We start from the raw sequence: 13,428 nt of genomic DNA, 5'->3' as shown, positions 1-13,428 counted from the left end.
TCGCGGAATCCTTTTCCGGGTTCGCTTGCGGCGCGCGGCATTGTGGGAGGCAACCTTTTTTCCCTCCCCCCCTCCTTCAACCCAGCAAGCTCCCTTGGGGCGCATGCGCAGTGACAGCCTCCCATCTTTCTCTCAGCCAGAACCAGAGCCTCAGCAGCAGCGGCAGCAGCTGATGATGAAGAAGAGAGGGAAGGGGGGGAGATTGGGGAACCTTTTATTTATATTGTTAAAGGGACAGAGCACTAATTCCACCTTGAATTGGTTTGCGGGGAGGGCTCGGCCTGAGGAGATTTGAGTTTCTCCCCCACCCGCAGCCTAGCTAGAGGATCCCAGAGAGAGACAGTGTGAGAAGGAGAGTTTCTTCCCCCGCTTCGGCCGTCAGAGGAGAGAGAGAGAAGAGAGCTAAAGCCTCTTAGCAACACAGTCCCCCCTCTCCTCCTCTTACTACTATTGCTGCTGCTGCTGCTTTTTGGCCCTGGCTGGAGACACCTCACCACACACACAGCAGGAGCAGCAGCAGAAGCCAGCTCTCTCCCCCCCCCTCATCCCCCTGCTCTCCCCTCCTCCCCCTTTATTACCCTTTGTGTGTGTCTCTCTCTCCACTGCTCCAGGAAAGGAAATAAAAGTGGGGGGCAGCTAAGGTAAGCCTATCTGGGTATGGGAGAAGGAGGTAAGGCGAGCAATGCCTGCTCCTGCTCCACAATTTCACTCTGAGGCAAGCAGATCTGGATTGCTGGTGGGAGGGGGGTTGTTTCTCTCTCTCTTTTTACTTTTGACTATAAGAAGCGGTTTGATTGTTTCCTGGTTGGTTATATTTGGGTTTGGGGGTTTGCTTGGGTTGGGGTTTTTTTTTTCGAGAGAGATGCAGAGTGAAAGGTATCAGCATTGTGTTCTGATCTTGGCCAGTACTGTAGAGGATATTTGTATATTATAATTTGCTCTCTAGTTGGGTAAAGGAAAATGCCACATTCCATGCTCTTGTCTAGTGTTTATTTATTCCTTCCTACGTAATCAAGTGTCATTGATTTTTGTTTTATTGCTTTGGGTTTTTTTGTTCCACGTTGATGCTTTGCTTCTGGGCATATACAAAAAGTCTTCCAATCTGCTGTTCTTATATAGTATATGTGGGGATATCTATATCTAAATATAGATATATAACTACTTACTGTTGGTAGTGGTCTTGGGAACTTTCTGCTATGTAGAGAGACAGATGTTGACTCAAAGGGTGACTTGGAAAAGGCTTTTCCCTGAAGTGTCTACATAGTATTTGAATTTTTTGTATTTAAGATTGGCAGTATGAAATAGAAGCACCTGATTGTGTATAGTTAATTTGTTTAGGTTATGTCACTTTTGAGATCCTGACTTTGCAAAGGGTTTTATACTTGCTTATAATAATAACTAACACATCTATTTAGCATGTTTGTGATCCATGAAATAATGCAGGTTTGAATAACATTACATGAAGTAAATATTGTTAATGCCATTTTCAGTGTCACCTGTTTCTGCTGAGACCTCTCATTTGTTTTTATTAAGGACTTAAGAATCAAACTTTCCATTTTACCTGATCATAAAAATTAAAGCCAATCCTATATATATTTACTTATTTATAAATCCCATTGATCTGGAGTAAAACTTTGCTGTAAGGGTGCAATTTGCCCAGTTTGAATTCTATTTAGTACTTTGCAAAAGTGGAATAGAAGCTTGGAAAATATGGTGATTATTGCAAGTCACATTTGGTACAGCTTTGGCAGCTCTGTTGTGGAGTTATTGTCTTTGTGTTTTTATTCTGAAATAGTTTAAAGTAGGAGGATATTTACTAAAGCTGCAATGTGTGTTTGAACTGTGAAATGTGCACAGATGGCCTATGCATTTCAATAGGCCCAGGGAATCTGACCAAAGTAACATGCAGCTTGATATGTGATGCTTCTCTACTATTTGAAGTCAGCAAGTGATTCTGGCCTTCTGAATACTTTCTCTGATAACATGATTTGCTGGCAAAAAGTACCTTTTCTAATCTTAATGGCAACATAAAACTTGTACTTTTGATCAGGTCAGATGTCTGGTGAAAAACAAATGTGGAAAGTCAGTGGAAAAGCTTCAGCTGTAACTCTGAAGGACAGCTTGCCTTCAGTATTCAGAGTGCTAAGCAAGATAACTTTCTGTTGAAGAGGGGGGGAGTATTTTATATGGATACATGTGAAGTAGTGATCCATTTATATAGATACTGGGGTTTTTTAACACAATTTTAATCTTATTAAAAGCTGGGCACTTTAATTTAGTTCTGGAACAGCCTGTGGGTTTTAATTGTTCTGTTTTTTTTCTGTTATGGTACATCACACCCATAGAGAAACCTGAGTTTGGTTCACTTTAACTTCAGGTACTGTGCTGTCTTAAGGTTTGTTGGTATCCAAATTGGACTGTGGAACATTATTAACATAAATATGGAATTATTTTCATTTTTTTACTGATGGAATAATTGTAAGTCTTGATAAATAATATGATACAGCTTTGATATTAATAACGTATGTTTTTAGTGCAGTAATCTGAATCCCTTCAGTGAACTGATCATAACACTTTCAGTTCTAAGCATACTTTGAATTCACAGGAACTTTTTTTTCATTAGACTTCATTCAAAGTGAATAGATTTATGATCAGAACCTGATTCTCTAATTCAGTGTATGTATACATGAGAATTGGCCTCATTGAGTGTTGCAAAACCTACTCTGAAGTAAACACTCATAGAATCAGGCTTTCATAGACTTTTACAAACAATTATACATATTTAACATTATTTGCGCTGTTAGGAAAACTAAATAGTAGACTTCAGCATATGCCTAGGCCTTTGCCAAGCCCAACCATTACTAATTTCAAAACTTACTATTCATTATTTTTATTTCAGATATAAAATAATCTTCAAATTAAACCCAATCACAAAACCCACAAAAAAACAAACAAGTACTGATTTAATTTAATTTAGCTATATGTTTCTTTGAGATAGTAAAATACAGAGGAATGTTTTTTTGTAGGCGGATCCTTGAATCTGAGTCTTAGAACTGGAGTATGTGTAGAGGCAAGAAAGTGAGTATATATAGGGACCATAACTCAGTTACACAGCACATTCATTGCATGAAGGTTTATAGGTTCAATCCCTGGCATATTCAGGTAGAGCTGGGAAACAATATAAGCTACAATATTATACATTTGTGTATTATACATCTGTTTGGGGAAGAAATTGGCTTGTTCAAGACCTTTTGAAGAAAACATATGGGGGGCATGAACAGAGTGAACTTGGTAACAATCTAAAGTAGCACAGGAAAACCTGCCTGGTTTTATCCTTAAAATTTCTTAAGGAACTCCTCATTAACACATCTTCATAAGGCCTTTGAAATGTTTATGGGAGATCACTTTGGTGATAGTCCTTAAACCATACAACACAGATTAATTTGTCATGAATAGGACTTCGTAGGAAACATATTTTGAATATAGTATCTGTAATTCTTAAAATGCATCTATACTAAGATTTCTTACAGCTGGGAAAGCTATGGTAAAGTCTAGGGCCAGTTGAATCAAAGCATCTCTCCCATCTCATCCAAATACTTGATCAGTTGAATCCTATATATATTTACTCAGAAGTAAGATCCATTTACCTTTGTAAGTTTCAATAAACATGCATAGGAACTTGCTGTTCGGATTATATGCACATTCTGTACGCACATTCTAGGTTATGTGTTGTAAAAATAATGTTTCAGCTTTTAAATGTCAGTTATAAAGCTATGAACCAGCTCAGCCTTGTTCTTTAAACACTGGTATTTGCACTGGTTTTGCTGGTGGTTCATTCCACCTGTTGTTCGTGCAACCGCAGCAAACATTGAGAGTGGGCCAAAGCTATTTTGCTTGTGGAAAAAAAAAAATTCTTGGCCAATCCAGTGAGGAGAGGTCCGTCCTGATAGGCATTGTGTAGCTAAATTCTCCAGTGCCACTTTAAAGTTCAAGCGCCTTGGGTGCTTAGAGTTTCTAAAGCTTATTAGGGTTTTTTTGGCTGCTTAGTTGTTCCCCTAGATTATACTCTATGATAGTCTGAACATTATTTTGTCAGTCATACTATGAAATCTTGCTAGTAGCCTTTAGGAAACAGAATAATAATAATAATAATAATAATAATAATAATAATAATAATTTATTATTTATAGCCCACTCATCTGGTATTGTTAAAGAACACAGGAAGCTGGCTTCTACAGAGTCAGACCATTGCCCCATCTAGCTTAGTATTGCCCACATTGTCCAGGGTTATAGACAGCTCTATTTGGAGATGCTGGGGTTTAAATCTTGGACCATGAGCACGCGAATTAGATGCTCTACCACTGAACTATGGTTCTTCCCCCAAGACGTTTGATAGGATCGCTTGAACAACACCAACGTTTCTACTGCCACTGTTGATGTTGTGAAGTCTCATGTATAGCCATATTATTGATACATTCACTTGATCTCCAGTTGATCTTTTTGTTATAGACTTTCAGGAATCCTTCACCAAGGCTGCAGTCTGATTAGGAGCAATTATTAGCAGTAAACCTTGTCAGTTTCCTTTGTGTAGTTGCACTCCTTGAGCATGATCACTGCTTTTTTCCCTTTTTTTAAAACATAGAAATAGTTGTTTGCATCAGCTGACAGTGTCGATCAATCATTACATCAAGTATGACTTACTTTTCAAAACTTTGTTAAATATAACATTTATCCTTTAAATTTTATTTTTATATAGTGCTGGATGGGCATTCTCTAGCTATTGGAATAAATGCTGAAACATTTAGGTACACCTAAGCTTTTTCTGGATGTCTCCTTCATGGAAACTAGGAACCAGAAAGTTAATACTTACCTGAGAAGAGGGCTTCCTATCTCTATTCTGTCCTGCCTTAGCTAGGATGCAAAATGCAAGCAGCACTGTCTCCTCAATCTCATATTTTGATTTTATTCTTATTCACTGTCAAGTACCCCTTGTAGTATTCAGGACCAGGGATTTACTAACCAGAATCAACCTTGTATAGCTGTACTTTCTTATTTTGATATTACCGTGCTCCAGAAGATACTCCCACTTTGCCTACAACAGTATCTGTGTTGAGTATTTCTATAACTCTTTTTCTCAACTTGTCAGGTCTTTAGTGTTAGCAACCTTAGTAGCTCTTGTGTTTTCGGGCTATTAATCCCCACCCCAATATTCTAAAGAGCTCCTTTGGCTATATCAGTCTTCGATGCAGAATGGCATTAAATTTGACACATGGCTTCTAACGTTCTTTTCTTCTGGAAGGCTGCACACCAAACCTTTTCCAATTGCCTCACAAGGGTAGATTGTATATGTGGATATGTTTCCTAGAGCACACTGAACTTTGGGCACTATGGTGACATTCCAGGTGCAAAATTATATGTGTGTTCTCTTCAGTTTTAATCTGTTTTAATTACCAAGCTCAAGATTGTGATGAGGTTCAGGGTACTTATTTTGGTTTTCACAGATGTTCTCGGATGTCTTCAGTGGTGCTGTGGCTACTCTTCAGAGAGCCCATTGATGGACACAGATTAGGTGGCTACTATCCCTGAAAGCAACCTGTATCCAGCAGAGTAGTCAGGTTCTGCTGCACTCTATTATTGCATCATTCAGTAATTAGGCATACTAAGTATGGATCTCTTTGCCATCTTAGAGAACCATCAACTCGCAAGGGTCTTCACAAGATATCTGGGCTAGAGGAACAGAAGCTCAGAACTCTGCAACCTTACAGCTTTTGTATGCCTTCCCCCCATTCTAAGAAAGAGCCTATGGAGGTACAGTAGTAGTTGTGGCTTTTCTGGCCTTGCAACTCTGGTTCTCTAGAATTCTAGCGCAGCAAGTGCCATGACATCTTCCTTGTTCTGTTTCACTGAAGCATTTATTTTTCTGAATCGTGGCTTGCTAAAGCTAAGGAAAAGATAATAGTACAAAGTGAAATGAAGAATGTTATTTAAATATACCAAATGAGCAAGGTAGATTTTAGGATATACTGGTGTGTTGGTAGAAAGCTGGAAGTCAGCAGACTGAAGAATGTAATTTGGCTTTGCGGGGCAAAAAATGCTAGAAGAGTGAGAAGGAGTGGAAATAGTTGCTAAGTGGTAGCAAAATAATGCAAACATTTTGATGTCAATAAGAAAAATTTAGATAGAACATGAGAAGACAAGGACACAATTATTAAAATTCCCAGAAATTTTGAAGCCAGGTAGAACTATATACATAGTTTGTCATCAAACCTAAACTTTACTGCTTTACCAATGGGAAATGTATCATTTATAATTCAGGTAGAATAGAAAACTGTACTATTTAGCATTTATATTAAATTAAAATCTAGTAATAACCTTGGTTTTGTACAAACAAAATTATGAATTTACTTATTTGTAGTCCACTTCTTTTTGCGGGTCTTAGTCAGAATTGTTGTTGTTGTTGTTTAGTCGTTCAGTCGTGTCCGACTCTTCGTGACCCCATGGACCAGTGTGTGCCAGAATTATCATTGTCTAATTATGTAGATCAGCCTTTCCCTACCAATCATTCCAACTATCCTGATAACTGATACTGCGGGCTTCTGAACATTGGAGTTGTAGAACAAAAGGATGCAAAGAGCGCCAGGTTGGAGAAGGCTACTTTAGACTATCTTTCATAAAAACATCTTTGAAAGTATTTCACTTATTCTAAGAGGGGGAAATCAAAGAAGTTTCTTCAGTGCTCTCCAGCATATTGAAAAAAGCTAGGAACCCCATTTTTCCTTAATTTTTCTAGTACTCTCTCTGCCATTTAACATCTCTTGAAAGTGAGAATAGAAAACAGATGGAAAATTGTCATTGTTAATGGAATTAGTTAGTTAGTATACCACCCTCCATCTGAAGATTATAGGGTGGTTCACAGCATAGAAATATTAAATGAAAAATGAACAAAAAGAAAAACAAACCAATAACCCCACCTTCCACAAACATATTTAAAAGGCCATGGAATGTTTAATCAACCAAAGGGCTGGTTATAGAGAACGTTTTCACCTGGTGCCTAAAGATATGTAATGAAGGTGCCAGGCGACCCTCCCTAAGAAGTGCATTCCACAAAGGGGAGCCACCACAGAAAATGCCGCTCTTGTGTTGCCACCCTCCAGACCTCTGATGGAGCAGACACACAAATAACGTCCTCAGGTGAAGAGAGGTGGTCCTTGAGGTACTGCGGTTCTGAGTCGTTTATGGAACAAATTAGATGAAGTCTAGAATTTGCAACCATTTTGAGAGGTGATGAAGGACAAGTAAAGACTCTAGAGCAGGCATGGCCAACATCCCTGACCACTGGTCCTGTTAGCTAGGTATGATGGGAGTTGTAGTCCCAAAACAGCTGGAGCGCCAAGTTTGGCCATGCCTGCTCTAGTCAATAATCAATATAGAACTCCCATAATTCTATAATGGGCATACCATTATATCAGATATAAACCTACTCTCTGAGTCATTCTCTGAGTCTGGATCCTTATGTACCCAGGAAAAAAAGAGAGGAAAATGTCAATAGGCCTGGGAAACCCCCAAAGTTTGTAGAATTAAAAAGAAGGAAGAAAAAGGAGTAAAACCCTAAAGGGGAACCCTCCAAAATAAAGTAAGGACTGAGCACGGTTAGTGGGCATGGAATATTGATTGTTCCAACCTTTTGAAAGAATCAATTGGGTGGAATGGAGTATCTTGGTTCTACAATACACAGGTTATACTAGCATATTATAATGGTTGTCTTCCATGTATTTGTCTATTTTTTTATATATAAAATATTTATTAAGATTTTACAAAAACATAGGTTTACAGAATACAAAAAAGACATATAAAAAGAAAAGGATACATAAAAAAGAAAAAAAGAAAAAGAAAAATACAAAAAACGAATAGATAAAAAAGAATTAAAAACAAATCCATTTTTTGTTACTTTAAATTCATTAGCTTGTTTCCTTGACCACCTCACACCTCCCCTTTTTGTATTCCCATTTAAATAATCAAATCAGCAAATCCTTACCCTCTTTCGTTTATCTTAACTCTATATCTTAACATATTATAACTCTATATTTTCATCCATTATCAATTCATTTTTGCATATTCTTATTAACTTTGTTGCTAATGCCACTTATTTTCAATCCAACATCATTTTAACATTCATTAATTTTACAGTGTTTCTGCAGATAGTCTTTAAATTTCTTCCAATCTTCTTCCACCAACTCTTCTCCCAGGTCTCGGATTCTGCCAGTCATTTCCGCCAATTCCATATAGTCCCTCACCTTCATCTGCCACTCTTCCAGGGTGGGTAAATCTTGTGTCTTCCAATACTTTGCAATAAGTATTCTTGCTGCTGTTGTTGCATACATGAAGAAAGTTCTATCCTTCTTTAGCACCAATTGGCCGACTATGCCCAGGAGAAAGTCCTCTGGTTTCTTCAGAAAGGTATATTTAAATACCTTTTTCATTTCATTATAGATCATCTCCCAGAAAGCCTTAATCTTTGGGCACGTCCACCAAAGGTGAAAGAATGTACCTTCATTTTCTTTACATTTCCAACATTTGTTATCGGGCAAATGATATATTTTTGCAAGCTTGACTGGTGTCATGTACCACCTGTATATCATTCTCATAATATTCTCTCTTAAGGCATTACATGCCGTAAATTTCATACCGGTGGTCCACAACTGTTCCCAGTCAGCAATCATAATGTTATGACCAATATCTTGTGTTCCATGTATTTGTCTAATCCTATAGTCCAAAATAAAAATCAGGACATCCAAATCTGGACACCTGTGAAGCCTAAAGAGGGGAAAGGTAAACTTACCTTATCCTTGCATAAAAATATCAGCGTTCAGGATACTAATAGCTGGTGGGGGCCAAGGAATGTGAATGTACCCTGTTCTTGGATTTACAGAAGGATATCCGTGGTAACATAGTAAAGTTTATGAAACAAGCAAGAGACCAGCTCAAAAAAATGAAGTGCTCTTTTACCACTAAAAGGATCTAGAAGGAGTGCACTCTGATCCTTTAAGTAGTGTTGTGTAGCATGTCCTTCCCCAAATAAAGCACTCCCTCCCCAAATCATTCACAAGAGATTCTTACTCTTTTTAAAGAGCTATTGGAAAAAGTGCCATCATTTTTCTGATAGTGAATTCGCAATAATTATGTGCTTTGCAAATAGGTATTTCTTTCAGTTCTTCCTCAGCTCACTACCAATATATTTAATTTGATAACTGCTAGTAGTGGTATTATTAGGGGAGAAAGGGAAAGTTGCTTCATCTAGCCATGCTTCATGCAGTTAAATTTTTAGAAACTTCAGTCACAAAATCAATGTGTGATGAAACCTCTGAAATGTCATTTTGTAAGCTAAAAAGCCTCACATATTTTTGCCTTTTCTTGTAGGCTCATCAAGTCCTTCATTTTACAATGCTGTTTCTTTTTCAGTTCTGCCACATTCTTTTTAGAATGGGGCAACCAGAACTAAGCAGTATTGCAAAGTACATAGCAACATCATAAATAAATATGGCATTATGTAGTTGCTGCATTATAGCCTATCTCTTTCCTAATAATTCCTTGCACATAATCTGTGATTTTCATTTCCACATTACTGTGGGTTAATCCCGCCCCCCCTGCAGAGAGCCATCTTCCACAATACCAAGATCTTTCCTGGGCAGCCACAGCCTGAAATATGAGCCCCTTTTAAAAACATGTCAAATTTTTGTTGTTTACTTAATCTGCCACCAAACCCTTTGCTCATTTACAGTTTATCAACGGAAAATGGGATTTATTTGAAGAAGCATGGCATCAATATATTTTGTTAAGTGAGAGACTATGGTATGCATGTTACATACAAAAGTTTACAACTTAAAAATAACATCACAAACTTCCAAATAGTTGTGTGTTTTGATTCATTTCACCAGATATATTTCCAAATAAGTACTCATTTGAAATATTAGAACTTGCAAAGTATAAACTATTGTCACTTTTAAATTCAACAGTTGTTAATGAATGTTTGTTGGCTGGCTTCGCTCACTGACCCTATATAGACAAATACAAGATTGTGGCATTAATTTGCTTGGGAGTTGCTTCGATGTTAGTCCTGGTGATGGTTGGTAAAGTAAATTTGTATGAAATTTGTGGTATACGATTCAGAAAGTCCTATTAAAATATACACTTTAAACCAGGCATAGGCAAACTCTGCCCTCCACTCGTTTTTGGGACTACAACTCCCATCATCCCTAGCTAACAAGAGCAGTTGTCAGGGATGATGGGAATTGTAGTCCCAAAACATCTGGAGGGCCGAGTTTGCTTATGCCCACTTTAAACTAAGGTAGCCAGCTATTGCTACCAATTCCCTGTTTCAGGGAACACATCACCTGGTGTGTTGAGTATCTTGTTAGAGCTCAGTAGGTTGTCATTTAGCTTCTCTAACCACCTGTGCACAGGCAAGTACACAGGTATTTCAACTGGATGTCCTCCTTCATTCCTCCCATTCTGCTTGGTGCTACATTGGTTAAAGAGGGCTGGTTAGGTGGGCATATGGGAGGTGGGTGCAGACTGAGCATTTCCCCACCCCTGGCAGAGGCATGGCTGATAGGGAAAAATCGAGCTCCATGGGGATCCTCCCAGGTGGTTAGTGCTCCTAGAATGCAGGCACACCCAGCCTAAGCCTAGAATCTTTTGACATTTCCTCAATATAATTTTGCAAATCATAAATGTGCAGTATATATGGATTCTGTTCAATGGATTAATAAGGATTCCTTCAGTGTAGCACTTTTGTTGCAGGAATGCTGCAGTGATATCACATTTTCCCAGCATTCAAATCAGAATATTTTGTGTCTGGGAAATAACTCTGCTTGCCTGAAGAGCGCTTTGATTGCTATAGAATATGGTCATGTGAGTGTCACAGTACCTTGGGTTATAGTAGCTGTGTCAACACTTGCAGATAAGCAACTACATTATTTTACGGTATTTTGTTAAAAATTTAAAGCCTCTGTGTTCTTTCAGTGCGTAGCTGTAACATGGAAACCTTTAAAACAGCAAAAAGACATGATGCATGACAAGGCTGCATGCAGAAACACATAGGCATCTTTAAGTGTGCTTGAAAGATGCCAAGCTCATCTTCCAAGCACACCTGCAAGTGTCTATGTAGATAGGTTAAATCTCCCCTTGGACTTCCAATGGGCTTTTAAATAGATTGTTTATAGCACTCCTGAAAACTCATCTCTCTTGGCTTTGCTCGTCCACATTGTCCATTGCTGCATCTTGTGGTAATACATTCCATGGTTTGTTAACTATGCACTGTCTGAAGATATACTTCCTTTTGTCGTTCTTGAATATCCCTCCATTTATTGTATGACTTGGGTTCTAATATTATGAAAGGAGAAAAATAATCAACTTTCTGCACACCATGCATTGTTTTATACACCTCTGACATGTGTGTGTTCCCACCCTGTTCACCTTTTTTCAAAACTAAAAAGTCTCTAGTGTTGAAACCTTTCCTCATAGGAGTGTCCACAGCTCCTTGAATATTTTTGTTTCCTTTTCCTGCACATTGACCAAGTCTACAGTATCCTATTTGAGATGCTGTTATCAGAAATACATTATGATATAAGATAGTTTTATTTTTGATACCTTTCCTAATGATCTCTAATATGAAATTTTCTGTTTTCACACTAGGTGGATGTTTTAATTTAGTTGTGCATCACAATCCTAAAGTCTCTCTTTTTATTTGCCACTTCAAGCTCAATATATACGTTTGGGGTTTTTTGTCACAACATGCAATATTTAACACTTGGACCACATTTGTCATTTTACTGCCCATTCACCCATCTTGGAGAGATTCTTGTGAAGTTTTTTTGCTTTAACTACCAGGATAGGTCATGTTATCAGAAAAAGTCACTGCTCATCCCTAACTCCAGATAATTTTAAGAACAAGTTAACAAGCGCAAGTCTGAATACAGATGCTTATGGAACCCCACATTTTTTATCCCTCCCTTGTGAGAACTTTTCATTACTCCTGCTCTCTGTCTGTTCAGTCTGACCCTGTGGTAATGAATAATCAGAGGGGAAGAGGGAAGTTTTATGTGCGGGATAATGTATGGTGTCCAACACCATTGCTTTGTGAACAAAATAATATTCCTCTTGCAGAAGAACCTCTTCTAACGAGCACATATCATTTCAATCATGGAAGCTCCCTGGTAACTCTATTGGCTGTTGCCCTAACTTAAATAAGTTAGGTAAATGTATTCCGACTTTTCTAATGTATAACAAACTTAGAAGTTCCGAAGTTTTAAATCACCATGCCATTGATATGAATTGTAATTAATCTGTCTGAGATTTTTGGAAACTACCATATCAAATACCTCCTCAAACTGCATTTTAAAACCACTTACATTTTTACTGACGCAGCTATCTGAATAAAGCTAGTTTTGGCTTGGAGTAAAATTGCAACTTCAGATTGAGAGTTTTCCTTTTATTCTTAAGAAGTGAAAAACAATCCCAGGTGGCAAAAGCAGAGCAGCTGTCAACAAGCTGTGCAAATGCTCTTGCTAGATAAAATGGATGCATTGGTAGAATTTAGGTGCATTAATTTTGCCACACATCTTTATCAAATAATAATGGACTAGTAATTTAGAGAACAGGGACAAGGATAATAGAGTGGGAAAGAGGATGCTTCTGACTAATTCATAGTAGAAAAGATCCATTGAAATCAATGGAGATACACTAGATTAAGTGTATATGCTTGAACTAGGGTTGCCATATTTAAAAAAGTAAAAACCAGAACACCCCAAATGTTGTTGGCTTTTTTTTTAGGAGGACCCCAAAATTGTGCCTAAGATCCAGGACAAAGCACTGGGAAAATCTGGACATATGACAGCCTTACTTGAACTTACATTTAAATTAAAAAGTAACTTTTTCACACAAATAAGTAACTTCATTGTTGCCAGTGAGATCCAATACTTCTGTATTGCAAGCATTGGTTGTATGTATCTTTAGCTAAAAAGACTCTCAGAGCAGCTTACATACAGTCAATTAAAACAAAACGGTTCCTGCCCACAGGTTTATAATCTAAGTACACAAGGAGAATGGAACACAGAATAGAGTGGGCAAAGGCAAATTCAGGCGCCAGTTGTTAAAAGGTAAATAGCAGTTCTTATAATGACCAGCTGGAAATATTTCAAGGACAGGAGATGCCCAGTGGAATGAGCCCTGCTTCTCATCTCCCCTACTAAGGCAACTTCTTGGAATGGCCACTACTAGGTGACAGTTGAGGGAGAGAAGGCCCCAGTGGCGTAGCGTGGGGGGTGCAGGGGGGGCCGGCCGCACCGGGCGCAACATCTGGGGTTAGGGCAAATCCATGGGTTAGGGGGCGCAAATCCACGGGTTGGGGGCGCAAATCCACGGGTTAGG

The 13,428-nt window shown here is 38.3% G+C and overlaps 1 protein-coding gene across 4 annotated transcripts in view; it reads left to right on the top strand.

Moving 5' to 3' along the window:
- The first annotated feature begins 69 nt into the window (after positions 1 to 69).
- The window catches only part of MBD5 (methyl-CpG binding domain protein 5), a 106,456-nt gene continuing 93,097 nt past the window's right edge, over positions 70 to 13,428 (top strand). For 2 of the 4 annotated variants that reach the window (XM_083578510.1, XM_083578508.1), the window contains exon 1: positions 70 to 641. The gene's annotated coding sequence lies outside the window, so the exon portion shown is untranslated. The remainder of the gene's footprint in view (positions 642 to 13,428) is intronic. The other 2 variants (XM_083578511.1, XM_083578509.1) reach the window with 1 other exon arrangement.

The sequence above is a fragment of the Podarcis filfolensis genome, assembly GCF_964270895.1.
Source record: "Podarcis filfolensis genome assembly, chromosome: 1".
In the NCBI taxonomy this organism is placed as follows: domain Eukaryota; kingdom Metazoa; phylum Chordata; class Lepidosauria; order Squamata; family Lacertidae; genus Podarcis; species Podarcis filfolensis.
The sequence above is the reverse complement of the archived record's forward strand: the minus strand, read 5'-3'. Positions and strand labels throughout refer to the sequence as shown.